This window comes from Macaca nemestrina, chromosome 8, assembly GCF_043159975.1.
Source record: "Macaca nemestrina isolate mMacNem1 chromosome 8, mMacNem.hap1, whole genome shotgun sequence".
NCBI classification, from domain to species: domain Eukaryota; kingdom Metazoa; phylum Chordata; class Mammalia; order Primates; family Cercopithecidae; genus Macaca; species Macaca nemestrina.
In genome coordinates, this window is record NC_092132.1 from 37,392,835 (window position 1) to 37,420,824 (window position 27,990).

Consider the following 27,990-nt stretch of genomic DNA (forward strand, 5'->3'; position numbering starts at 1 on the left):
TAAAAGAATACAGAAATAGAGAAGTTGTACATGAAATTTGGAAGAAGGTCATCTATATGCTACAAGCTTTAATAAATTTGCTAGATTAATTGCAGATGGGACCAAATTTAAAAAAATCATTAAGGGATATACAAACTTCCCTTTTAATAAAGTAGAGTAATTTCACAGAGTAAATAGACAAATATGCTAGAAAAAAATACTATCAACATCCCCTAATTTTGAGGGGCCAGGGCTGGAATTAAAGAATGGGGCACCATGGAATGGATCATGGGAATTTCATGGGGAATCTCTTTCACTAGCACAGATTCTTACAGTTTGGAAGCAGAATTTCCAATGGCAAATGTGGTCATACTAGGTAGGAAGCAGATTCTCCCATCACCATGGGCCCCTTTAGAAAGGAAAACAGACAAAGGCTTATCATGTACCTGGATTTATCCTAAATAGTAAAAATTAGTGAACACATACGTGGAGGGAGTGGTGAAATAACCTTGAATGGAAGGGTTTTGGGATCTGGAAAAAAGCTTGAGTTAGGGACTGGCTCAGAGCAGTAGGGAGAGTGATATGAGGCTCTATTTTTGCCCTGATTTCTTTTCCTTCCTAGACTATTTACACTAGAAATTAATACTTAATATTTACTCTCCTACTTCTTTCTGTAGTTGCAGAGGAGATGTACAGGACCCACCTCATTAGAGTTCTAGATTACAGATTGGCGGGATTGGGAGGTGGGTGGGTAAGAGGGAACCTGATTCACACTAGACCCTCTTCAACCTTCTGGTTGACTGTACAATCTATGTTCTTTAATGTAGATTTGAGACTGTAGAATCTATGTTCTTTAATGTACATTTGAGAATCTGTAAAGGTAGCTGATATGGTTTGACTCTGTGTTCTCACCCAAATCTCATCTCAAATTGTAATCCCCACATATCAAGAGAGGGGGGTGATTGGTTCATGGGGGCAGTTTCCCTCATGCTGTTCTCATGATAATGAGTGAGTTCTCATAAGATCTGATGGGGTTTATAAATGTTTGGAAGTTCCTCCTTCACACTTCTTCTCTTGCCTGCCACCATGTAAGACGTGCCTGCTTCCCCTTCCACCATGATTGTAAGTTTTCTGAGGCCTCCCCAGCCGTTGTGGAATTGTGTGTCAATTAAATTTCTTTTCTTTATAAATTACCCAGCCTTGGGCAGTTCTTTATAGCAGTGTGAAAGCAGACTAATACAGTGGCATATAATTGGCTTATTTGCATGCTCAATTTGATAGAGGAGTGAAAATTACTGTGTGTAAAGCATACAACAAGCACACATAACTACCTCAGTATATGCATTTATTAATGTATACAATATATCTAATAGGTGAGGCTAAATAGGCAGCTAGGCCAAGAGGGACGTTAGGGAGACCGAATAGCACTGTTGCATTGATGGTTGATGTTAATAGCAACCAATGACAATTTGTCTGTTTGCGTTGTAAAATGGCGTATATTAAATGTGTCTATCTTCAGTCTCAGTGAAGTCAATCCATCCCACAATAAATTACAAGAGAATAACCAATATTATCTTATGTTTGTACTTGTTACCAGATCCTACTTATTACCAGGGAAGCCAATTCACAAGCATTTTAGCTAGGGTATTTGCTACAACCATGGCTGAAATCAGATTGTGGCTTTGTTAAAAAAATTGGACAGGTACAGCTGCATTTGAAATTGTTAACTGTTCTCTGGCTTTCTTTTACTTCTTTGGCTTAAAGATCAAGTGGCAGCTAAGGGATCTATAAATGTGAAATCATGACCAAGTGAACAAGGATATACTTCAGGGCAGCAGTGTGGTTTAGTGAGAGGAGCAAGGCCCAGGGTTAGACAAATCTGTATGTCTACCCTGACACTGTCGCTGACTAGTGTGTCCTTTTGTACAAGTTGCTCTAGTTTCCCAGGTCTGGAAATGTGGTAATACTACCTAGTAACTGTAAATATTAAATTCAATAGTAAATCTAACATAGTGCCTAAAACATAGAAGATGCTCAATGAATATAATCTATCCTTTAAATATAGCTTATAATTTATTCTAGAGGATATAAATAGTTTCTATTCTATGAATAAAAAGAAATATATAGGGACCCCCAAACTCAGTTGCACATGACAGCAGCCAATTGTATGATTCCAATTTGAATGATTCCAAAACTCTGAAAAACCCTACTATTCTAACTCCCTTCCTCAGTCCAGTATATTTGGATACCTATTTACATTGTAGGGCTCAAGGTAGGAAGTCTCAAAGGCAAATGACATACTTTCATTTTTTAAAGAGAGATTAAATCTTATTCCATTATTTTCTGTTGGATAAAAATCATGCCAGGTATTTTGCTATGTTCTACCCATACATAGAAATGAGTGTTAAGGTGAGGGGATTAGGAGGTGTAGGGGATATGGGAGAAGTTAAGATGAGAAAAGTTAAAACAACAAGAAACAGTCTTTATTTCTCTTCCATCTTACGTTATATACGTCCAGTCACATATACAGAGTGTCTGAGAAGGTGGGTGTGTAACTGGCTTCTTGGCATGCACAGTTTAAGTAATGAAGTTTAGTCAGTAGTAAGTGTGAAACAGCCAGCAAATATTCCCAACTCCTTCAGTCTATGCAATAATTAGCATATGTGACATGCAGATTAGGTGGGGAGAATTGTGCATGGGAGATTGGGGAAACGGTAAGCAGAACTGTGATTTTAATTTTTAAATGACCCAAGTTTGTTTCTTTGCATTAAATAAATTCCTGTAATAAGCTGTTGATGCACATATTAATTTAGTTTAGTTTAGTTTTTTTTTTTGTTGTTGTTGTTTTTTTTTTTTTGTTTTTTTTTTTTTTGAGACAGAGTCTTGCTCTGTTGCCCAGGCTAGAGTGCAGTGGTGCAATCTTGGCTCACTGCAACCTCTGTTTCCCTGGCTTAAGCAATCCTCCCACCTCCCAGGTAGCTGAGCCCACAGGCCAAATCACCAGGCCCAGCTATTTTTTTTTCCGTATTTTCTGATAGAAAAAGAATTTCACCATGTTGCCCAGGATGGTCTCCAACTCCTGAGCTCAAGTAATCCACCCATCTCTCAGCCTCCCAAAGTGCTGGGATTACAGGCATGAGCCACTGTGCCTGGCCTAATTTAGTTTACAGGTCAGACCTCCTGGGTAGTTTATAAGCTCCTTAAAGACAAGTACTATGTCTTATTTCTCTCTATACGCCCTTCCTCTAGCATAGACACTCTGTAAATGTTTGGTGCATAAACAAGTAAATAGATGAATGATCACAAAATTAAGTGGCCTGCAGTTGCTGAGCTGAATGTGTCCTACAGTTCTGAGAAGGTTGAGATTATAACTTCGGTAAAATATTTTGGGGCTAATTTTATTCATTGGTGTGACTACAGAAATATTGTTATAATACTATCACAAATTGGAGCCCCACTAGCTTAACTGATAAGCAGGGCATATATGTGTGTATGTCTTTAACCTGATCTGATCATTACACATTGTATACATGTATAAAAATATCACATGTACCCCCAAAATGTGTACAGCTATCATATATCAATAACAAATACAAAAAAAGCTGTTAGTTGGCTACATGTAGAAATTGGGGTATATTATAAAAATTTGGATTTGCATAGTTATCTTGATTGAATCTTGCCTGATAGACAATTTCTCTTGAAAAATGGAAAGATTTGGCTTCAGGAGTTCAAATACTTATGTGAAATAAATTTGGTCAGAATAAAGCAGTGACTTCCCTCTATAAATCGGACATGCAATCTCTAATTCACCGTAGTTCCCACCTACTCAGTTTCCTCATTTATGTGACCTATCAAATCCATAATGGTTGAGTTTGTGACCCCTGCACCAGATGATAACCTGGGAGGAGGAGGAGGAGGAGGAGGAGGAGGAGGAGGAAGAAGAAGAAGAAGAAGAAGAAGAAGAAGAAGAAGAAGAAGAAGAAGAAGAAGAAGAAGAAGAAGAAGAAGAAGAAGAGAGGAGGAGGAGGAGGAGGAGGAGGAGGAGGAGGAGGAGGAGGAGGAAGAAGAAGAGGAGGAAGAAGAAGAAGAGGCTGCAGCATATGGGAAAGAAGGGAGATATCTTCTTCTCTTCCAAAAATACTGTGAGAAGTCTAATTGGACCTGATGTGGTTGTAGTTGGAAGGAACACACACCTGCAGCATGACTGAATTTGGAGGCAAAGCTGATACAACTGTTTGTGCACTGAGAGATGAAGGGATGGAAGATTCCAAATTCCATTTCACTTGGCTGCATAATGGTGCATCATTGTAAACAAAGACTAGCCTTTCCAAAGCAGGGGTTTGTAGTTAGAGAACTTGGTTACTGAAGTGGAAGGAGTACAATGAGTGAGGACTGGGATTGTACTCAGTCCAAACTACCTCTTACAGCTCTCTGGTTCTTAGAAGTCAGCCAATTCAATTTACTTACATTTGGCTTTCACTTTCAGAAACACACACATTGGATGACACAGTCGGTTATATTTGATTTACTAATATTTCACAATGATGCAGCAAAGAACAGGCCAAAGTATCTTTGACACATGAGATTTATAGCCAGTGATCAATCTTGTAAATATAACGAATTGCCACAAAAAAGGGGGAAAGAACAGATTCTTTCCCAACCAGGAAAGAAAATCTTAACCTACTCATTTGATGGATGAGTATGTCTTTAAAAAGGGAAAACAACAACAAACAAATAGAAAACATTTGGAATCTTAAAAAAAAAAATCTCTCTGTGTACCCAACAATCATCAACTTCCAACACAAACTTGGTGGGTACAGTTAGCAAACTGAGTTTTCCCTCTTACCTTAAGAATATTAGCAAATTGCAATGGTTATACTCTGAAAGAAATATGATATTCTTGCACTAGGAGTTTCCAACAGGAATACAGCTTCTACAGTTGGCAGGCTCTAACTGACACTCGCAAACAGGTCCAGTTTGAAAGATGAGGATTCAGGATGCAGTGAGCAGCATATTTTTCTTATTATTTTTTATGCGTATTTAGCCTTTTGGAAAAAAAAAATTAGAAAAACCTCCTTGGAACTGAAACTCAAATGAATTACAAATGCCATCCCTTCAGGTTTTCTCTAGTTCTCACTTTCTTTTTTTACTGTGATTTAAAAAACAGGGGGCGGTGGGAAAATTTACTCTTTCTTAGATTTAGGAGAAAAGTAATTTTGATTTTTTTAAAGTAGGAAAGCTGTGTAGCAGGTTGGCTACATCTATACACATTTCATCTACATTCATCTACATGCTGTATTGCCGGTGGTACTCTGACTTAATATCATTATATTTTCAAATGAGAAGCCCACCTTTTCTGAAATAATATTACTTTTTTTAGCTTTATGTAAAAATTCAGAGGAGTTTTGCTTCATTGGTTTTTTGTGAAAGAAAACATTTCCTTTGCAGCTTGGAATTAAAAAATATAACCATTTGAGTTGTTTTCCTTTTCCTTCCTCTAAAACCAAGAAACATATTTTTCTTTCTGCACTGAGACCATAACTAAACTATCAGATGACCAGTTGGGTCCTGAAACCAAGATATTTATAGTCTGTAAATATTTTTATGGTGATAGTGGTAAAGAGAGGAGTGGTCTCCCCTATACACAGACTCCCTTATGATTTTTTAAAAATTGTACATTAAGTTCTGGGATACATGTGCAGAATGTGCAGGTTTGTTACATAAGTATACATGGACCATGGTGGTTTGTTGCACTCATCAACCTGTAATCTACATTAGGTATTTATTCTAATGCTATCCCTCCCCTAGGCCCCACCTACTGACAGGCCCTGGTGTGTGATGTTCCCCTGCTTATGTCCGTGCATTCACATTATTCAACTCCCACTTATAAGTGAGAACATGCAGTGTTTGGCTTTCTGTTGCTGTGTTAGTTTGCTGAGAATGATGGTTTCCAGCTTCATCCATGTCCCTGCAAAGGACATGAACTCATCCTTTTTATCGCTGCATAGTATTCCATGGTGTACATGTGCCACATTTTCTTTATCCAGTCTATCATTGATGGGCATTTGGGTTGGTTCCAAGTCTTTGCTATTGTGAACACTGCTGCAATAAACATACATGTGCATGTGTCTTTATAGTAGAATGATTTATAATTCTTTGGGTATAAACCCAGTAATGGGAATGCTGGGTCAAATGGTATTTCTGGTTCTAGATCCTTGAGGAATCACCACACTTTCTTCCATAATGGTTGAACTAATTTACTCTCCCTCCAATAGTGTAAAAGTGTTCCTATTTATCCACATCCTCTTCAGCATCTGTTGTTTCCTGACTTTTTAATGATTGCCATTCTAACTGATGTGAGATGGTATCTCATTGTGGTTTTGATTTGCATTTCTCTAATGACCAGTGATGATGAACTTTTTTTCATGTTTGTTGGCCACATAAATGTCTTCTTATGAGAAGGTCTGTTCATATCCATTGCCCACTATTTGATGGAGTTGTTTGTTTTTTTTCTTGTAAATTTGTTTAGGTTCGTTGTAGATTCTGGATATTAGTCCTTTGTCAGATGCTTAGATTGCAAAAATTTTCTGCCATTCTGTAGGTTGCCTGGTCATTCTGATGACAGTTTCTTTTGCTGGGCAGATGCTCTTTAGTTTAATTAGATCTCATTTGTCAATTTTGGCTTTTGTTGCCATTGCTTTTGGTGTTTTAGTCATGAAGTCTTTGCCCATGCCTATGTCTTGAATGGTACTGCCTAGGTTTTCTTCTGGGTTTTTATGGTTTTAGGTCTTATGTTTAAGTCTTTAATCCATCTTGAGTTAATTTTTGCATAAGATGTAAAGAAGGGGTCCAGTTCCAGTTTTCTGCCTATGGCTACCCAGTTTTCCCAGCACCATTTATGAAATGGGGAATCCTTTCCCCATTGCTTGTTTTTGTCAGATTTGTCAAAGATCAGATGGTTGGAGATATGTGGCATTATTTCTGAGGCCACTGTTCCATTCCATTGGTCTTTATATCTGTTTTTTTACCAGTACAATGCTGTTTTAGTTACTGTAGCCTTGCAGTATAGTTTGAAGTTAAATAGCATGATGCCTCCAACTTTGTTCTTTTTGCTTAGGATTGTCTTGGCTATATGGGCTCTTTTTGATTCCATATGAAATTTAAAGTAATTTTTTCTAATTCTGTGAAGAAAGTCAATAGTAGCTTGATGGGGATAGCATTGAATCTATAAATTAGTTTGGGCAGTATGGCCATTTTCACAATATTAGTTCTTTCTATGCATGAGCATGGAATATTTTTCCCTTTGCTTGTGTCCTCTCTTATTTTGTTGAGCAGTGGTTTGTAGTTCTCCTTGAAGAGGTCCTTCGCATCCCTTGTAAGTTGTATTCCTAAGTATTTTAATCTCTTTGTAGCAATTGTGAATGGGAGTTCACTCATGATTTGGCTCTCTGTTTGTCTGTTTTTGCTACATAGGAATGCCTGTGATTGTTGCACATTGATTTTATATCCTGAGACTTTGCTGAAGTTGCTTATCAGCTTAAGGAGGTTTTGGGCTGAGATGATGGCGTTTTCTAAATATCCAATTATGTCATCTGCACACAGAGACATTTGACTTCCTCTCTTCCTATTTGAATACGCTTTATTTATTTATCTTGCCTCATTGCCCTAGCCAGAACTTCCAATAATATGTTGAATAGGAGTGGTGAGAGAGGGATCCTTGTTTTCTGCCAGTTTTCAAAGGGATTTCTTCCAGCTTTTGCCCTTTCAGTGTGATATTGGCTGTGAGTCTGTCATAAATAGCTTTTATTATTTTGAGATATGTTCTATCAATATCTAGTTTATTGAGAGTTTTTAACATGAAGTGGTGTTGAATTTTATTGAAGGCCTCTTCTGCATCTATTCAGATAATCATGTGATTTTTGTCATTGGTTCTGTTTATGTGATGGATTACGTTTATTGATTTGCATATGTTGAACCAGCCTTGCATCCCAGGGATGAAGCCAACTTGATCATGGTGGAGAAGCTTTTTGATGTGGTGCTGGATTTGGTTTGCCAGTATTTTATTGAGGATTTTTGCATTGTTGTTCATCAGACATATTGGCCTGAAATTTGTTGTTGTTGTGTCTCTGCCAGGTTTTAGTATCAGGATGATGCTGGCCTCAAACAATGAGTTAGGAAGGAGTCTTTCTTTTTCTATGGTTTTGAATAGTTTCAGAAGGAATGGTACCACCTCCTCTTTGTACCTGTGGTAGAATTCGGCTGTGAATCTGTCTGGTCCTGGGCTTTTTTGGGTTGGTAGGTTATTAATTACTGCCTCAATTTCAGAACTTGTTATTGGTCTATTCAGGGATTTGACTTCTTCCTGGTTTAGTCTTGGGAGGGTGTGTGTGTCCAGGAATTTATCTATTTCTTCTAGGTTTTCTTGTTTATTTGCATAGAGGTGTTTATAGTATTCTCTGATGGTATTTTGTATTTCTGTGGGATGAGTGGTGATATCCCCTTTATCTTTTTTTCTTGTGTCTATTTGATTCTTCTATCTTTTCTTCTTTATTAGTCTGGATATCGGTCTATCTATTTTGTTAATCTTTTTCAAAAAAAACAGCTACTGGATTTGTTGATTTTTTGAAGGGTTTTTCATGCTTGTAGTTCCTTCAGTTTTGCTCTGATCTTAGTTATTTCTTGTCTTCTGCTAGGTTTTCAATTTCTTTGCTCTTGCTTTCTTTTTTTTTTTTTTCTTTTTTTTTTTTTCAGACGGAGTCTCATTCTGTTGCCCAGGCTGGAGTGCAGTGGCACAATCTCGGCTCACTGCAACCTCTGCCTCCAGGTTTACGCCATTCTCCTGCCTCAGCCTCCCTAGCAGCTGGGACTACAGGTGCCCGCCACCATGCCTGGCTAATTTTTTGTATTTTTAGTGGAGAAAAGGTTTCACTGTGTTAGCCAGGATGGTTTCGACCTCTTGAACTTGTGATCCGCCCACCTTGGCCTCCCAAAATGCTGGGATTACAGGCGTGAGCCACCATGCCCAGCTTCTCTAGTTCTTTTAATTGTGCTATTAGTGTGTCAATTTTAAATCTTTCCTGCCTTCTCCTGTGGGCATTTAGTGCTATGAAGTTCCCTGTAAACACTGCTTTAGCTGTGTCCCAGAGATTCCAGTACATTGTCTTTGTTCCCATTGGTTTCAAATAACTTATTTATTTCTGCCTGAATTTATTATTTACCCAGTAGTCATTCAGGAGTAGGTTGTTTAGTTTCCATGTAGTTGTGTGGTTTTGAGTGAGTTTCTTAATCCTGAATTCCAATTTGACTGCGCTGTGGTCTGAGAGACTGTTTGTTATGATTTTGTGTTCTTTTGCATTTGCTGAGGGGTGTTTTACTTCCAGTTATGTGATCGATTTTAGAATAAGTGTGATGTAGTGCTGAGAAGAATATGTATTCTGTTGATATTTGGTGGGGAGTTCTGTAGATGTCTATTAGGTCCATTTGGTCCAGAGCTGAGTTCAAGTCCTAAATATCCTGGATAATTTCATCTCATTGATCTGTCTAATATTGACATTTGGGTGTTAAAGTCTCCCACTATTATTGTGTGGGAGACTAAATCTCTCTGTAGGTCTCTTAAGAAGTTGTTTTATGAATCTGGGTGCTCCTGTATTGGGTGCATATATATTTAGGATAGTTAGGTCTTCTTGTTGCATTGATCCATTTACCATTATGTAATGCCCTTCTCTTTTTTTGTTTTTTTCTTGGTTTAAAGTCTGCTTTATCAGAGACAGGGATTGCAACCCCTGTTTTTTTTTTTTTTTTTTTTTTTTTTTTTTTTTTTTTTTTTTTTTTTTTGCTTTCCATTTGCTTGGTTAATCTTCCTCCATCCCTTTATTTTGAGCTTATGTGTGTCTTTGCACGTGAGATAGGTCTCCCAAATACAGCACACTGATGGGTCTTGACTCTACCCAATTTGTCTATCTGTGTGTTTTAGTTGGGGCATTTAGTCTGTTTACGTTTAAGGTTCATATTGTTATGTGTGAAATTTATCCTGCCATTATGATGCTATCTGGTTATTTTTCCTGTTAGTTGATGCGGTTTCTTCATAGTGTCGATGGTCTTTAAGATTTGGTATGTTTTTGCAGTGGCTGGTACCGGTTTTTTCTTTCCATATTTAGTGCTTCCTTCAGTAGCTCTTGTAGGGCAGGCCTGGTGGTGACAAAATCTCTCAGCTATTGCTTGTTTGTAAAGGATTTTATTTCTGCTTCACTTATGAGGCTTAGTTTGGCTGGATGTGAAATTCTGGGTTGAAAATTCTTTTCTTTAAGAATGTTGAATATTGGCCCCCACTGTCTTCTGGCTGTAGGGTTTCTGCAGAGAGATCTGCTGTTAGTCTGATGGGCTTCCCTTTGTGGGTAACCCGATCTTTTTCTCTGGCTGACCTTAACAGTTTTTTACTTCATTTCAACCTTAGCGAATCTGACCATTATTGTCTTGGGGTTGCTCTTCTTGAGGAGTATCTTTGTGGTGTTCTACATATTTTCTGAATTTGATTGTTGGCCTGTCTTGCCATGTTGGGTAAGTTCTCCTGGATGATATACTGAAGTGTGTTTTCCAACTTGGTTCCATTCTCCCCACATTCTCATCACTTTCGGGCACACCAATTAAACATAGGTTTAGTCTTTTCATATAGTTTCATATTTTTTTCAAGGCTTTGTTCATTCCTTTTCATTCTTTTTTTCTCTAATCTTGTCTTCATGCTTTTTTCATTAAGTTGATCTTCAATCTCTGATATCCCTTCTTCCACTTGATTGATTAGGCTTTGGATACCTGTGTATGCTTCCCAAAGTTCTCGTGCTGTGTTTTTCAGCTCCATCAGATCAATTATATTCTTCTCTAAACTGTTTATTCTACTTAGCATTTCCTCTAAACATTTTTGTGTGTGTGTGTGTGTGTTTGCTTTTTTTGTTTTGTTTTTGTTTTTTAAAAGATGGAGTCTTGCTGTGTCACCCAGTCTAGAGTGCAGTGGTGCGAGATCTTGGCTCACTACAACCTCCGCCTCCCGGGTTCAAGTAATTCTCCTGCCTCAGCATCCCAATTAGCTGGGACTACAGGTGCATGCCACCCTGGCCCACTAATTTTTTTGGATTTTAGTAGAGACAGGGTTTCATCATGTTGCCCAGGCTGGTCTCAAACCCCTCAGCCTCCCAAAGTGCCAGGATTACAGGCCTCCTCTCACTTTTTTTCAAGATTCTTAGCTTCCTTGCATTGGGTTAAAGCATGCTCCTTTAGCTCGGAGGAGTTTGCTATCAGCCACCTTCTGAAGCCTACTTCTGTCAGTTTGTCAAACTCATTCTCCATCCAGTTTTGTTCCCTTGCTGGCAAGGAGTTGTGATCCTTTGGAGGAGAAGAGGCATTCTGGTTTTTGGAATTTTCAACCTTTTTAAGCTGGTTTTTCCTCATCTTCATGGATTTATCTACCTTTGGTCTTTGATGTTAGTGACCTTCGAATGGGGTTTCTGTGTGGACATCCTTTTTATTGATGTTGGTGCTATTCCTTTCTGTTTGTTAGTTTTCCTTCTAATGGTCAGGCCCCTCTGATGCAGGTCTGCTGGAGTTTGCTGGATGTCCATTCCAGACCCTGTTTTCGTGGGCATCACCAGTGGAGGCTGCAGAACAGCAAAGATTGCTGCCTTTTCTTTCCTCTGGATGCTTCGTCCCAGCACCTGCCAGATACCAGCCAGAGATCTCCTGTATGAGGTGTCTGTCAACCACTGCTGGGTGGTATCTCCCAGTCAGGAGGCACAGGAGTCAGGGACTCACTTGAGTAGGCAGTCTGTCCCTTAGCAGAGCTTGAATGCTGTGCTGGGAGATCTGCCGCTCTCTTCAAAGCTGGCAGGCAGGTATGTTTAAGTCTGCTGAAGCTGCACCCACAGCCATCCCCTCTGCCACCCAGGTAATTTGTACCAGGGAGATGGGAGCTTTATCTATAACCCCCTGACTGGAGCTGCTGCCTTTCTTTCAGAGACACCCTGCCTAGAGAGTAGGAAACTAGAGAGGCAGTCTGGCCACAGTTTCTTTGTGGAGCTGCGGTGGGCTCCGCCCAGTTCGAACTTTGAGGTGGCTTTGTGTACACTGTGAGGGGAAATCTGCCTACTCAAGCCTCAGTGATGGTGGACGCCCCTCCCCCCACCAAACTTGAGTGTCCCAGGTGGACTTCAGACTGCTGTGCTGGCAGCGAGAATTTCAACCCAGTCATTCTTAGCTTGCTGGGCTCCGTGGGGGTGGGATCCGCTGAGCTACACCACTTGGCTCCCTGGCTTCAGCCCTCTTTCCAGGGGAGTGAATGGCTCTGTCTCACTGGCATTCCAGGAGCCACTGGGGTAAGAAAAAAAAACTCCTGCAGCTAACTCGGTGTCTTCCCAAATGGCCCCAGTTTTTTGCTTGAAACTCAGGGCCCTGGTGATGTAGGCACCTAAGGGAATCTCCTGGTCTAAGGGTTGTGAAAACTGTGAAAAAAGCATAGTATCTGGGCCAGAATGCACAGTTCCTCACAGCACAGTCCCTCATAGCTTCCCTTTGCTAGGGGAGGGAGTTCCCCGACCCCTCGCACTTCCCAGGTGAGGCAACGCCCCACCCTGCTTCTGCTCGCCCTCTGTGAGCTGCACCCACTGTTTAACTAGTCCCAATGAGATGACCCAGGCACCTCAATTGGAAATGCAGAAATTGCCTACCTTCTGTGTTGATCTCGCTGGGAGCTGCAGACTGGAGCTGTTCCTATTCAGCTATCTTGCCCAGGTCCCCGTTCTCTCTCTCTCTCTTTTTTTTTTTTTCTTCAACATTTACAAATAAAGTCTATTTTTCCTGCAATGAGAGCAAACCAATCTAAGTCTCTGCTGGGAGAAGTTATGGTGATTCTTTTTTTTTTTTTTTTTTAACATTCTCAGGCATTGTAGATCTATGAAATTTTGTACACAAACAATGGATTTTTTGGCATTCTCTTTAATGTACAACATAGGTATTGAGAAATAAAAAATGTTTATATAGACAAAATTGTATTTCAAATATTTTTTCCTGAATCAACTTAATTTCAGAGCATGTAGTCCTGGAAGGAAAGTAACTCAGAAATTTACTTTAAAAAATATTGGTGTTCATGCCTCTAAGGCAATTTAATGATACATGAGTCAGCTTTGCTGTTGTAACAAATGATCCCTCAATCTCAATAACTTGGAGCAACAAAGGTATCTGAGGTCCATCAGTGGCTTTGCTGCACATGTCCTCTTATTCCAGGATCCACGATAGAATAGCAACATGCCATTCTTACACCTAAAGAAAAGGAAAAGAAAAACACATTATGTTCTTAAAGCTTCTGCTTGGATGTGGCATGGGTCTCACATGCTGCTGACCAAAGCAAGTTGCATGGCCAAGACATACCAATGAGGCAGGAAACTGTTTCTCCCACAGGAAGTCACTACTAAGTTCCATAGCAATGAGTAAGATTAACAATTACTCTAAAGAAAATGGGGAGTAAATACTTAAGAACCACAGTACAACCTACCAGAATGATCAAGAACTTCTATAAGCCCATTACTAGTCAGTATGGGTTGCTTCCAGCCTCCAACCTGTTTTCATGATTTAAATCATGAAAGTGGAATGTTTTAATTGGTCAGGCTGGGGTCATGTTACCACTCTTGTTGTCTACAGAAAGGTAAGCCTTATTTATAAATGGATGGGGTTGGATGGGTGGTAACTTTAAGGAAAATAAGATTGCTTTTTTAGAGGAAGGGGAAATGGAAAGTAGACATGCAAAAGCAACAGATATGTGCTACATAGCAGGGGCTTATTAATGCATTTTGATTAAAATGATATTATTGCTTTTATTCATTATATAGGCATGTATGGATGCAAAGAAAATCCTTTCTTCTCTTCCCAAAACCTTATTGTCCTTAGCCTTTTCTTTCTATCTTACTCGCTGCCAAATCTATTCCCTGTAGGTATCGTCAAGCTTCATTTTTACTTCTTTAAATATATTAAAGCATGACTGTTTTATAGTAAGTATGATTACACCAACATTTGGGATCTTCATGGATCTTTTTAGTTTGTTTGTTGTTTCGTACCCAAGTGCTTTTTGTGTGTATGTATCTGATTATCCTTTATTTTATGCTAGTCATTGTGTTTGAAAAATTATTTGCAGGAATAATGGAGTCCAAGATGAAATTACTTTATTCCCAGACAGGTTTTGAATTTGTTTCTGCCAGCACCTGTGGACACTATCAGTCTAGGATCACCGTAATTTAAATTCAGTGCTTCAGGGTCCTAAATCACCCAAATGATGTAAATATGGCATGCAAGATGTGATGAGGACCAATTTACTACTGAGCTACCTTGACGCTGAGGGTATAACTATTGTACCAGTTTATTATGAGACAGGTCTTCTAGTTTATTCCTCAACTGGTGTGTGCTTCTATTTCTCTTGCCACAATGGACTTTCTTCGTTTTGAGAAAAGTAAAATTCAAAATTCCTAAGTTGGGCAAATACCCTCAGGATGAAAGTAGCTTTTGTGGTTACCTACCTTCCTAGGGTCTTGTTTGGCCTGTAATTTCCTTATTATATTAATGCTTCCTTGGCTGTTTATTAATATTATGTTCATCATTTTTAGTTGTTTTCAGCAGGTGGGTTGGTTCAAATAGTCTAGCTTACCATTTCTGGGATCTAGAAGTCTTCTCTCTGGAAGTTCTGGCCTATTCTTCATCATGCTTGATCTTCTCTTTCAGTTGTCTTCTTTCCCAGTTTTCTGCTCTTATTCTCTCATCATACTCTACTTGTGGATAGGCCCTGCTAGGATGAGATACTCAAACTTCTGTTTCTTAATGTGGCTTCATGAATCAACTTTTCATGATCTTTGATGTGTATCTTTCTTCCTCTGTCTTCAGATTGATAGTAATAGGTTACTTCTGATTTCTACAATACACTATTGCATTAGTCCATTTGAACTCTGGTATGCTTTGGGAATACCTACCTTTCTAATCTTAATTTCTACCATCTGGAAGCATGATAAAAATTACAGTGTGACACAGGCAAAGATACAAATAATGCTACATATTTAGAATTGTATTACATACATGTTTGCATGTAAAATATTTCCTTTACTTTCTATCCTTCTTAGGAAACATTGGCCAGCCTTCTTTCCTTGTTATTGTCCTTTTAGGTTCTTTAGATTTGAGTTATTTCCTCCCAATTTTGTCCTTGGCTTATTCACTGCTTCTCTTCCTGTAGGACCCTTACATTTAATTGTTTTTTCAAGGTTTTCTCTTTGGATTTTGCCTCCATACTAAGACAACCTCTTCCATTTTCACAGGCTCATTGTATTCTATGTGTACTTCATAATTAAATTTTATATCTCTAGTTATGGCTTCTGCAAGGTGCTTCAGTTCCACATTATTTCCAACTGATTTCTTGCTATTTCTATTAGGATGCTGTTCATGTTCTAAAATTCTACATTTCTAAAATTGTATTTTCTTTTTCTCCTAAGACCCCTAAGACACTCCTAATCTTCTTTAGGATTGTTTTTTGGGGGTAATAACATCAACATTTGCCCAGTCTTCCAAAATAGAAACTTCAGCAGCATCTTTGTTTTCTACCTCTCCTACTCCCACATTGAACTGGTTATCTTCCTTCCTTTTCATTTCCACTAACATTACACTGGTTTAGTTTTATATGTATGTATGTATTTCTGTATATAAAGTTGGTACTCATTATTCAGATTCCATATTTGCAAATTTGCCTTCTCACTTGGAACAACAGAGGTATCTGAGGTCCATTAGTGGCTGTGCTGTACATGTCCTCTGTACATGTAACCCCAAAATTAATATTTGTGGTACTCACAGGGATTCATGGACATTCACGGAGTGTTGAAAAATTTGAGACTCTCAATGTGCACATTTCCAGTATGTGTTGATAAGATGCTGTTCTGCCTTCTTGTTTCGGCTTTCATACTGCAAACAAGTGTCCTTTTTTCAATCTATTTAGTACCAGGCTTTTTATATTTGTGTGCTTTTGTTGATGGTTTCTTTCTTTCTTTCTTTCTTCTTTTCTTTTCTTTTCTTTTCTTTTTTTTTTTTTTTTTTTTGAGATGGAGTTTCACTTTTGTTGCCCAGGCTGGAATGTAATGGTGTGATTTTGGCTCACCACAACCTCCGCCTCCCAGGTTCAAGCGATTCTCCTGCCTCAGCCTCCCGAGTAGCTAGGATTACAGGCATGCACCACCACGCCTGGCTAATTTTGTATTTTTAGTAGAGATGGGGTTTCTCCATGTTGGTCAGGCTGGTCTCGAACTCCCGACCTAAGGTGATCCACCCACCTTGGCCTCCCAAAGTGCTGCTATTACAGGCATGAGCTGCTGTACCCTGCTGATGGTTTCATTCTTTAAAATGGTTCCCAACTGAGATGTTAAAGTACTGTCCAGTATTCCTAAGTGCAAGAAGAATATGCATGCCTTATGGAAGAAAATACATGTGTTAAATAAGCTTCCTACAGGCATGAGACATAGTACTGTTGCCACGAGTTTGGTGTTAATGTATTAATAATATATATTAAATAAAGTGTCTTTGAACAGAAGCATACATAAAAAATGATTATGTAGTGATTAGTTGATGAAAATGTTGTGATCAAAGGCTTGTAGGAACCTAAGCCTGTATTTCTCATAGGAACAATATTTCAGTATTCACCGATTCAGCGTTCATAGTGATTTTATAGAATATACCCATCATAAATAATAAAAGTCAACTGTAATGTATGTGTATATATAATATATATAATATGGTGATATAATATATAATGAATCATATTATTATATACATGTGTTTGTATGTATAGTTTTTTGTAACCAACCTCTTAATTGGTTTTCTTTCAATGCATTCTCAGTATTGCCAAAGTAATTATCTTTTTAATGTACAATCGAATATGTTACAACTCCTACTTAAAACTGAAAATCTTCAGTGCGTTGAAGATAAAATTTATATTTGTTTGCATGGAAGTCCAGTTCACTTACAATCTGTTTGTAATCTACTTTGCCAATATAAGCCTTCATCTTCCCTCCTTCACTCTGTGCCACACCCAAATAACACATTGGCCAGACAACTATTTGATTTTATAGCTCTCTGTTTTCCCTCTTCTATCACTTTTGACTTAAATGCCCTTTCTAACTTCTCTGATAAAATCCTACTCAGTCTTCAAGACCAAGCTCATATATCATCTCTGTAATGCTTTTCTTGACACTTACACAAAAGAAGTAATGGCTCTTTATATTTATTTCCAAATCACATTTATCACTGTTGCAGAGGTAGTTACAAATATGGGAAGGGGAAAGGCTAGAATAAACTTAGTGTTGGATTGGAATAGGGAAGTACATAAAGAACTCATGGTTTTAACTCTGACACTGAAAAGAGTTTGAAGCTATGACACTACAGCAGCAATGTATACACTCAGCATCCAGATTTTCATTTCATAATATAATTCTCCACTAAAAGAAGCCAAGACTACCTGGAGGAAAGATACATTCCAAGGCTTGAAGAGGGAAAATACAAGATGAGTCTGGAAGTTAGGGCTGTACAAAAAAGTAAAAAAGCATTCAAAGTATGTTGAGAACATATGAGAAGGACACAGAAGCTAGTTTAAAATTTTCTCACAGGCCAAATCTGGGACAAATCAAGCATCAAAATAAATATAATAATACAATATAACTCGTTAAACAAAATAAGAATCCATGGGTCCATACTGATACCAATCAATCACTCCTGGAAAAGAGAAACCAACCTTCCTTCCTTCCTTCCTTCCTTCCTTCCTTCCTTCCTTCCTTCCTTCCTTCCTTCCTTCCTTCCTTCCTTCCTCCCTCCCTCCCCCCCTCCCTCCCTCCCCCCTCCTTCCTTCCCTCCCTCCTTCCTCCCTCCCTTCTTTACCCAGGCCAGAATGCATGTGAGCTATGATATGATCAGAGCTCACTGCAACCGCCAACTCCTGGGCTCAAGTGATCCTCCCACTTCAGCCTCCCAAGTACCTAGAACTACAGACATACACCATCATGCCTGGCTATTTTTAAACATTTATTTTATTTTATTTTTATTTTTTGGTGGAGACAGGGTCTCACTATATTGCCAAGGCTGGTCTCAATTTCTTGGCCATAAGTGATCCTCCTTCCTTGGCCTCCAAGAGTGGTGGGATTACAAGAATGAGCCACTGAACCCAATTGAAAAAGCTCTTTCTTACAGTAGAATGACAACTAAGAATTGTGGAAAAAATAATATAGTTAGAAAGTTACCAATCAACAACCATCAGAGTAATAATTGATCAGACAAAAATTACTAATAGATACCAAAATTAGTGGGTGAAATTTTAATGAGAACGAGAACATTTACATAGTCCCAAATTGTTTTCCATATATTAATTATTAATGTCAAAAGGAAAAATAGTGACTTTACCATGTAAAATCCTGACAGACAACATCTTAACCAAGTACTGGGTAACGGAACAGATCAACATCCTCTTCTTCTTGACATGATGGGATAGACCAACATAATGTTCCTCTTGATGTTATGTCCTACGGCGGATACCGCATCAATTCCATAGCATTTCTCCTAAAAAAAATCATAACCTCAATCTAGTTATGAGGAAACATCAGAAGCCAAACTAAAAGACACTGGACAAAATGAACTGTGGTTTTGAAAAACATCAAGGACATGAATGACAAAGTAAGCCTGAGGAACAGTTCTAGGCTAAAGGGGACAAACAAGCATGACAACTAGGTATAGTATATAATTCTTGACTCAATCCTGGTTTGGAACAAGTTTGTAACTTATTGGACATATTGGACAGCTCAGAATGTTTGAATATAGACTTTGGATTAGATAATAATATTACATCAATATTAAGTTTTCTAATTTTCATAATATTGAGGTTATATAAGTAGGTGTTACTGTTTCAGGAAGTATACACTGAAGTATTTAGGAGTAACAGACCATGTTTAAAGTTTACTCATCAATAGTTTATATTTTTAAAATGCATAGCTATAAAGTAAATGATAAAAGAAATGAAGTAAATTTTAAGTAACTGATGATACTTAGTAAAGGCTATTTGGGACTTTTAAATATTGTATCAGAATCAAAAGTACTAAAATAAGATAAAAACCTTGAAAGTCAAAGACAATCTCTTGTTTATTTATTTACTTTTTATATTTTAACTCTTCTCAGTTGGGATGTAAGTTTCATAAGGGGAAAGTTCTTGTCTTCCTTTCTCACTGCTGTATCCTCAGCACCCTAACAATGTCAATATAAAGGACATCATTAAATATTTGTTGAATGAATAAAGGCAAAACACATGAAGAAAAACAACAATAGAACAGCTCTGCATGCTTCTCCTTTTGCTCTTTCTAGAAACTCCATTAAATCTTCAGCAAAATACCTTTTTTTCAAAAGGGGAAGGGTCCACAAGGAAAAGAAGAATAAAAGAGAAGACAATCACTATCCACCCCCAACCCTCCTTGTTCCTCCAGGAGTTACCCTTTTGGAAGAATCCTGGCAAACTTTTCTCTGGGAAATCTCTGGGAAATCTGAAAGTCTCACATGCCCATTTATTAATCCTGGGGTAATATTCATTCTTTTATCTGAGTTACACTCACTATTTCATATTCTATAGTTTAAATACTGAGATATAAGGTTAACTACAGTTAACACATCTTATTTTAGATAATGGAGGAATTATGAGATGAAAAATATTGATATTCGATATTCATTTTAAATCAAGGAGGAAATACTTATAACTACTATAGTCTGTGTTTTGCAACTAGTCATATGATCGTAGCTGGTATTTATTTATTTTGAGACAGAGTCACCCAGGCTGGAGTGCAGTGGCGTGATCTTCGCTCACTGCAACCTCCGCCTCCCAGGTTCAAGTGATTCTCCAGCCTCAGACTTCCAAGTAGCTGGGACAACAGGCACGCACCACCACACCTGGCTAATTTTTGAATTTTTAGTAGAGACTGAATTTCACTAAGTTGGCCACGCTGGTCTCGAACTCCTGGCCTCAGGTGATCCACCCGCCTCAGCCTCCCAAAGTGCTGGGATTACAGGCATGAGCCACCACACTCGGCCTGTAGCTGGTATTTATAACTCATTTTTTCTCTAGGACTGAAATAGATGAGCAGCTTACTAATGTCTTTCTTGATTTGGATAGTAGAAGTACTTCCTTTCTGGCTAACAGAGGTATCACTTGAGTCACTACAACAGAGAGCCACAGCTTAACCAGTTCCAGACTTGAGCCAGTTCGTAGCCCCTAAGCTCATTGAATGAAGAGATCAAGTCTCTGGAACCAGCATCCTCACTGTAAATCTTTTTCCTGGTCTTCCACAATAGGACCTCAGTCCATTTACTCAGATGACTGTTTCTGGGAAGGGGAACTAACTGGACTTTTGGGGATGACTGGAGATTAACTCTAAACGGACATTAGTTTCTTGATGCCCAAAATGTCATTGTGATTCACCACACTAGAGAGGCCTATGAAGACTGGATGATTTCTGGAGTATTGGCTTGCACCTATGCCCTAGTGGGCTTAGTTGATCCCCAAACCTACCCCATGTTTATTTCTTCACTTCTGGAATGAATAGTTAGAATAGACATGTTTTGCAACTAGAAGAATTCCCACATTTGTTCTCTGACCTGTGTATGTATTTTTTCTTTTATCTGCAATACAATTTTTCCATACTGTCCCAAGGTTGAAAGGGCTTCTAGAGATGCACATGATACTGCAAAGTAGCAAAGTAAAATACATTGCAAATAGCTGAGGAAAGTGTGGGAAAGGGAAAATAAGGCTAGAAACATAAAATGGAGCAAGAAATAAAACTAGTACATAAAATGTGTGACATATACTTTTGTACATTTGCTGAGGGTGGCTGACAAATTTGCTCTTGAGCAGTAACACAATTCATTACAACTATAAGTTAAAGACAAATGGAATGATTAGGGGAGGCATATCTATTTTGGATACTAGTACAGAAAAAAGTTCAGAGAAGGGTATTTCCTGCCTTTAGGAATTACCTGTTTTATTGTTTACTTCTATTAGCATAGCAAGCGGAGTGTTCATGAATACAGTAAAACCAGACCTTCTATTCATTTAATGAAAACTCAGCCTAATTCTTAAGAAAACTGAGAATCTCTTGTTAATTGTGTGGAGTAATAGTTCCTTCTAGCAACCACATTCACATCACAAATAATGGAAATTACACATATTACTTTAGTTCAAAAGAGCTCAGGGCACACAAGATTCAATAAGGGAAATGATTTGAAAACTTTGGGTCAAATCTTGAGTTTTCTCTTTTGAGCTGGTCTGCGTTGGCCTTCCTTTGAAGTCAACAAAGCTGCCTCCTGGACTTCTTCCATGGGGATGAAGCACAAAATGAGAAATAGGCTTCATCACATCAGTCCACAGATGAGTTTTCAAGTGGCAGAAGACAGTATTAACATTTGGAGGAGTCAAATATTTACACATTTTTAAAATGTTAAATAAGTGATTATGATGTGGCTTTTTAAAACAACCAATTAGCCTAGATATGGACTGGTCAGTGACCTTGTTGAAGACCTTTCATATTAATATAATTACTTCATACAAAATATATTAAATGAACATAGGCTATCACATGAAACTAGCAAAACAGACATTCTTCTTACATTTAACAGGAAAAAACTATCAATAGTAACACAATGGCAAAAATGCCATAATTTGTTCCAAAGCAATTAAAGGATAAATTCTAGACTGGAAGAGTGCATACAACAAATATCAACAATGAATAAAAAGATTGTGAGAAATCTGAAATCTGAGAATGAATATCAGATAACATAAAAGATAAGAGAACTCTAAATCAATTAGCTAATGAAAACAAGAATCAGTGCCAAAGTCAACCAAATCTATGAGCATAAATGTTTATGAAAGATTCAGAAAACTTTAAATCTATTCTACTGTAGCCCACAGTGTACAGTCATAAAATCACTAGTACCCTATGGTTGTTAACATTGACAAAATATATTGGAAAAATCCTAAATGAAAATCTAAAAAGAATGGCAGAAGGAAGAGCGTTTTCTTTCTCTTTTTAAAAATTATACTTTAAGTTCTGAGATACATATGCAGAATGTGCAGGTTTGTTACATAGGTATACATGTGCCATGGCGGTTTGCTGCACCCATCAACCCATCACTTACATTAGGTATTTCTCCTAATGCTATCCCTCCCCTAACCCCTAACCCCCTAACAGGCCCTGGTGTGTGATGTTCCCCTCCTTGTGTCCATGTGTTCTCATTGTTCAACTCCCACTTATGAGTGAGAACATGCAGTGTTTGGTTTTCTGTTCCTGTGTTAGTTTGCTGAGAATGATGGTTTCCAGCTTCAACCATGTCCCTGCAAACGGCATGAAATCATCCTTTTTTATGGCTGCACAGTATTACATGGTGTATATGTGCCACATTTCTTTATCCAGTCTATCACTGATGGGCATTTGGGTTGGTTACAAGTCTTTGCTATTGTGAACAGTGCCACAGTAAACATATGCGTGTATGTGTCTTTATACTGGAATGATTTACAATTCTTTGGGTATATACCCAGTAATGAGACTGGTGAGTCAAATGGTATTTCTGGTTCTAGACCTTTGAGGGATCTACACACTGTCTTCCACAATGGTTGAACTAATTTACGCTCCCACTAACAAGGTAAAAGTGTTCCTATTTCTCCACATCCTCTCCAGCATCTGTTGTTTCCTGACTTTTTAACGAACACCATTCTAACTGGCATGAGATGGTATCTCATTGTGGTTTTGATTTGCATTTCTCTAATGACCAGTGATAATGAGCTTTTTTCATGTTTGTTGGCTGCATAAACGTCTTCTCTTGAGAAGGGTCTGTTCATATCCTTTGCCCACTTTTTGATGGGGTTGTTTTTTTCTTGTAAATTTGTTTAAGTTCTTTGTAGATTCTGGATATTAGCCCTTAGTTAGATGGATAGATTGCAAAATTTTTCTCTCATTCTGTAGGTTACCTGTTCACTCTGATGATAGTTTCTTTTGTTGTGCAGAAGCTCTTTAGTTTAATTAGATCCCATTTGTCAATTTTGGCTTTTGTTGCCACTGCTTTTGGAGTTTTAGTCATGAATCCTTTGCTCACGTTTATGTTCTGAATGGTATTGCCTAGGTTTTCTTCTAGGGTTTTTATGGTTTTAGGTCTTACGTTTAAGTCTTTAATTCATCTTAAGTTAATTTTTGTATAAGGTGTAAGGAAGGGGTCCAGTTTCAGTTTTCTACCTACAGCTACCCACTTTTTCCCAAACAATTTATTAAATAGGGAATCCTTTCCCCATTGCTTTTGTCAGGTTTGTCAAAGATCAGATGGTTGTAGATGTGTGGCATTATTTCTGAGGACTCTGTTCTGTTCCATTGGTCTCTATATATGTTTTGATACCAGTACCATGCTGTTTTGGTTACTGTAGCCTTGTAGTATAGTTTGAAGTCAGGTAGCGTGATGCCTCTAGCTTTGTTCTTTTTGCTTAGGATTGTCTTGGCCATATGGGCTCTTTTTTGGTTCCATATGAAATTTAAAGTAGTTTTTACTAATTCTGTGAAGAAAGTCAATGGTAGTTTGATGGGGATAGCATTGAGTCTATAAATTACTTTGGGCAGTATGGCCATTATCATGATATTGATTCTTCCTATCCACGAGCATGGAATGTTTTTTTTCCATTTCTTTGTGTCCTCTCTGATTTCCTTGAGCAGTGATTTGTAGTTCTCCTTGAAGAGGTCCTTCACATCCCTTGTAAATTGTATTCCTAGGTATTTTATTCTCTTTGTAGCAATTGTGAGTGGGAGTTCTGTCATGATTTGGCTCTCTGTTTGCCTGCTATTGTTGTATAGGAATGCTTGTGATTTTTGCACATTTATTTTGTATCCTGAGATTTTGCTGAAGTTGCTTATCAGCTTAAGGAGATTTTGGGCTGAGACAATGGGGTTTTCTAAATATAGGATCATGTCATCTGCAAACAGAGACAATTTGACTTCCTCTCTCCCTATTTGGATACCCTTTATTTATTTCTCTTGCCTGATTGCCCTGGCCAGAACTTCCAATACTATGTGGAATAGTAGTGGTGAGAGAGGGCATCCTTGTCTTGTGCTGGTTTTCAAAGGCAATGCTTCCAGCGTTTGCCCATTCAGTATGATATTGTTTGTGGGATTGTCATAAATAGTGAGGAAGAGCTTTTTCAAGTATAACACAGGAAGCTATAAAAGATAAGACCGGCAAACTGTACTATGTAAAAGTATTTAAAATTTTTTACATATTAATATACATCAAAAACAAAGTCAAAAGATAAATTAGAAACTTGGAAAAATATTTGCAACTCAAGTCACAAAAGATAATATATATCAATATATGCAAATTCTACAAACAAAAACAAATGACCAAGAACACAATAGAAAAATAGGCAAATTATATCTTCAGAGAGTTCATGGAAAAGAAAATACAAATGGGTGGAGCATACTAAAGACACACAAAATTTCATCTAAAAGAAAACAAATACAAATTAGCACTTTACTGAGATACCACTTTTTGCCTACAAGTGTCAAAAGTCAAAAAGTGTTGGCCGGCATCTAGAGATAGGCATTTTCACATGGTGTAATATGAAAGAACCTTTGTGAAAGGCAATTTGTAGAACACACACACATATATCCAACTGTTTGATTCAACTTTTCTACTTTTAAGAATTTATAATGGAAAGGTAAAATGACACATGAAAAAGTTAATTGAAGTATTGCTTAAGATATAAAAAGTATGAAAACAATCTAAATGTCTATTGGTAGGGAGGCTGGCTAAATACAGTCATACAATGATATAATATGTGACTGTATAAAAAGAACAGGACAGTTCTCTATGAACTGATGCCATGGTGGCTCATGCCTGTAATCCCAGCACTTTGGGAGGCCGAGGCAGGTGGATCATGGGGTCAGGAGATCGAGACCATCCAGGCTAACATGGTGAAACCGTGTCTCTGCTAAAAATACAAAAATTATCTGGGCATGGTCACGTGTGCCTGTAATCTCAGCTACTCGGGAGGTTGAGGCAGGAGAATTGCTTGAACCAGGAAGTCAGAGGTTACAGTGAGCCCAGATCATGCCACTGCACTCCAGCCTGGTGACAGAGCAAGACTCCATTTCAAAAAAATAAACAAAAAAAAAAATCAAAGTACAGATTAGTGAATACAGTATTCTACTAGTTGCATAAAAGACAGGAAGAATATATTATAAAATAGAGAAGAATGTATTATATATATGTATATGCACATATATGTATGCCTATATATGTGCATATACATATATATAATACATTCTTCCTTCTCTCCTTGCTTAATAAGCAAAAAGATTATCAAGTTACTCGTTTGATAAGCACAAAACATCTCCTGAAGTATACCCAAAACCTTGAAAGTTTGTATAAGAATAACTGATTGACTCTAAGGAAAACTGGATGCCTGAGAGAAGGAGGTAGGAGAGACTTTGCCCTGTTATGCTCTTTTGTAAGGATTGAATTCTGAGCTGTATGAACAATTACAAGTCAAAAAATAAAATACAGAAGTTATTTCCTATCTATAACATCATCCCCCACTTCTGCCCTTGGTTATTTTTCCCTATCACCAATGAGTGGTATAGAGTCAACCTCCTCGGTATACTTCTCTATAAACAGAACCCAGGCACAAGTCTCTTTACAAAGCCGGGTTAATGAAATCACTATATAAACTCAGTTTGAAGAAAAAGTCCATTAAGTCTCCAAGATGGAGAAACTGTGAGCTGTGAGCCTCAACAACACCACATTCAGAGTTTAGAAATGAAAGGAAGCAGAGATATGGGATTAAAGTTAATGATAGTCTAGGATCCGTTAGGGTTGTATTTTTTAGTAACAAGAACATTCCTGGGATTTTGAAGTCAGGAAAAATATTCAGTGAATGTAAAAAAAAAAAAAAAAAAAAAAAAAAAAAAAGTCTGCATTATCAACAAATTAGCCCCAAAGTGATTAAGTGTGAGACTCCAAGTACCCCAAGAACTAAATCTGACAGAGTTTTAAGGTTCACTGGTATCTTTTAAGAGGCAAAGATAGACCAGGAGGGAGCAAAAGAAGGAATTAAGAATTTTCCTTTCTTTCAGAGCCTATTCTTTTCTTACTAAACAAATTAACCAATTTTCTACAGAAGTGGTGCTATCAAAATTCTTCCTCATGAACTGAATCTTGGGGTTCACTAAACTGAAAAGTATCTCTGGCTAAAAATGCATCAACTGTACAACACAAAGGATTAAAATTAAAATTATGGAAAGTTGTCTTTGAAGGGATAAGGGTGAAAGTGGTCTGTAAATTTAACTAAGGACAGCAGTGGCTAACCCTATTCTTTCTACAGAAAGAACCATCACTGATGAGTTTGCCCTCACACTGGTTAGATACCACAGCAAACTTCCTAGTAAAAATAGAAAATTGATTGTAAACCAGAACATGTAGAAGTGAAAGAGACCTTGGGCAGATTTCCTAAAAATACTGCCAAGGAAACTGAGACCAAGAAAATTGCCCAAAGTGACCCAGGTGATTAATGGTAGTGCTAGATCTGCTTGGTCTTGTGTTTACTTTTGCCTTTAAATATTTTAAAGGACACTGATTACCATTTATCTGGAACGGATCTCAAAGCCTTGCAAGGAGGCAGGGGGACTTACTTAGGGAAGACTTCCTTTCTCCCATATATTTAACTCCTTTATAAGTACAATTCATTTGTTATGTGCATATACGACTATATTTGGAAAGAAGTAGTATTTATGGTGCTGAAGAGATATTCAGCATCATAACAAGATGATCAAGAAATATCAAGTTATGCCAAACACTGGGGCCACTCCCTACACTGAAATGTTTCCAATTGCTTCCAAATTCTGTGATAAAAATCAAGGACTCAAAAGTCAAGAAACAGATCCACTGTTTCTGAAATGTGTTTTGTCAACTCTCTTTGCGCCCTGTGGGCCAGTCTCAGGGCTGGATTTTCTTATCTATGAAATGGGACCAATGACCTCAACTCAGATTTACTTGGGTGTTCTCAGGCATGCATCAAAGGCACAATGCTGAAATTCTTAGCACGTAAATACCACTATGTAATTGTGAGTCTGTAAAATAGTTAAGAATAGGCAATAATAGAATAGTTAATAAATATGAGTACTGCAATATTCTTTTTATATGATTGTCTTTTAAGTCATCAAATTTCTGAACATCTGAAACTGAAGGAATAGAAAAGGGAATTTAGTATAAAATGCTATCATAATAATATGGTAACGGTGGGCATATCTATAGACATTCATACTGCTAACGGTTAGTGGCATAAATTCTTATCTTTTGCTTAAGGAATACATACATTTTTTCCTACAATAGTGAATGCAGGACAGATTTCACTAGAATGAAATTGGATGGCATCAAGTCTATTTAATGTAACACTTTGTTAAACAGAATATTTCCCCCAAACCCAGAGCACCTAAAAGTTTAATTCAGGAGACTTTGGAAATGGGAGGAGGAGAGAGGAGGATTAAGAATGAAAAATACTTTAGTGGGAAGTGAACTTTTAAAAATTATTTTTAAAGAATCAAGGCCCCAACTTCTTGAGTACTTCAGGCAATGGATCACAGGTTTTTGTTAGTTTTATTGGAGGAGAAACAAAGTAAATAACAGTTCTGAGGATGAGCGAAAGCTATCGAGAATACCCATCTCACTCCTCAAAGTGGGGGCGCATTTTATGAATAATTTCAGCCGGCTACCATACCTTCCTGCAAAACACGGACAAGATGTAAATTAAAAAGTGGCAGAGGTGTGGAATATTGCAAAACTTTAAAGGAGTCATCAGTCCTTCGGTCAGATCCCCCTGCAGAAAGGTTGGCGCTGCCGTTGGAACTGACCTTAGAGCTCTGGAGAGGACTCCTTGGGGGTGAACAGCCG

The 27,990-nt window shown here is 37.9% G+C and overlaps 2 long non-coding RNA genes across 2 annotated transcripts in view; both read right to left on the reverse strand.

Annotated features, from left to right (window-relative positions):
* Positions 1-12,822, reverse strand: part of LOC139355656 (uncharacterized) — a 28,424-nt gene extending 15,602 nt beyond the window's left edge. Inside the window, exons 1-2 of the long non-coding RNA XR_011606472.1 lie at positions 12,693-12,822; positions 4,826-5,024 (exon numbers count right to left, since the gene is read on the reverse strand). This is a non-coding gene — a long non-coding RNA (uncharacterized lncRNA). The remainder of the gene's footprint in view (positions 1-4,825; positions 5,025-12,692) is intronic.
* Positions 12,823-12,953: 131 nt separating this feature from the next.
* On the reverse strand, positions 12,954-27,944 carry LOC105475988 (uncharacterized). Its single transcript, XR_983764.2, has 3 exons — positions 27,818-27,944; positions 18,436-18,591; positions 12,954-13,284 (listed from the first exon to the last, which is right to left on the reverse strand). It is a non-coding gene; the product is annotated as an uncharacterized lncRNA (long non-coding RNA).
* Positions 27,945-27,990: the final 46 nt, after the last annotated feature.